At 35.5% G+C, this 894-nt stretch overlaps 1 protein-coding gene across 1 annotated transcript in view; it reads left to right on the top strand.

Moving 5' to 3' along the window:
• Positions 1-894, top strand: part of GLIS3 (GLIS family zinc finger 3) — a 142,994-nt gene that overhangs the window by 113,908 nt on the left and 28,192 nt on the right. The window lies entirely within an intron of this gene.

The following is an 894-nucleotide window of genomic DNA, read 5'->3' as shown; positions in this document are numbered from 1 at the left end:
CTGCTGAACTGGCAGATTGAATGTCATTTTGATAGTCTATGATCATTGTTCAACTTTAACACTCTTCGCACGAGTACACTTCAAGGGAACTTCAATGTTAGAAAGTATAAACTGTCCTTTTAAACCTAGTGAGTCAGATCCCGCCAATTTTCTGTACAATTAGAAGATCAATGGATAGTTATCCATTTTATATCTCGGGTTAGTTGATGATGTCACCTTATTTAAACACCTGTATGTCCCACCTCAGAAACTACCATAATCTCATTATGATTGGCCCCTGTGACTGCAAAAGATGTCCCGAATCGTGTGTGAGGTTCCTGTTACACCCTGAGCAATGTTCTTTGCCAAGCACAGAACCCACACAGATCTTTTGGGTTCTGGATTTCAAACCACACTTGACCTTTGAGGTTTAAGTTAATTTATTCTTGGCAAAAGAAAATGTATTGTTTAAAGAGAATAGGACTAGAGAGGCTTATAATAAAGTCTTATAACACTTCTTGGGCCTCAGATATGTCTTACAGAACAAAATGTTTATGAGCTAAGTGTAAATGAATCAGAAAAACACAGATTAAATCTCCCTTAAAATGCAAACGGATCTAAAAATTAGCAGAAAAGGGGTCTGGCAAAGATGTGCTTTGAATTTCACCAAACCCAGAGTATTTGAAATGCATTTTAAGAAGCTTGACAAACTCAGACTGTGACTAGATTTTCCCTTTGTTGATCTCTTTTATTCCTTCAGTACCTCAATTGAGAAGTCAGTGGTTAAAAATGGGAGAGAAAAGTCTTAAGTTTTTTTTTAAAGGGCTTTTTGTCACACTCTTATACAGCCAGAATAGGGAATTAGAATTTGGCTTTGAAGAGTTTGTCTTTTTTTTTTTTTTTTTTTTTTTTTTT

The sequence above is a fragment of the Lipotes vexillifer genome, unplaced genomic scaffold (assembly GCF_000442215.2).
Source record: "Lipotes vexillifer unplaced genomic scaffold, Lipotes_vexillifer_v1.1 scaffold1544, whole genome shotgun sequence".
Classification (NCBI taxonomy): Eukaryota; Metazoa; Chordata; class Mammalia; order Artiodactyla; family Lipotidae; genus Lipotes; species Lipotes vexillifer.
Note: the sequence above shows the minus strand (reverse complement) of the source record. Positions and strands in the feature narration are given on the sequence as shown.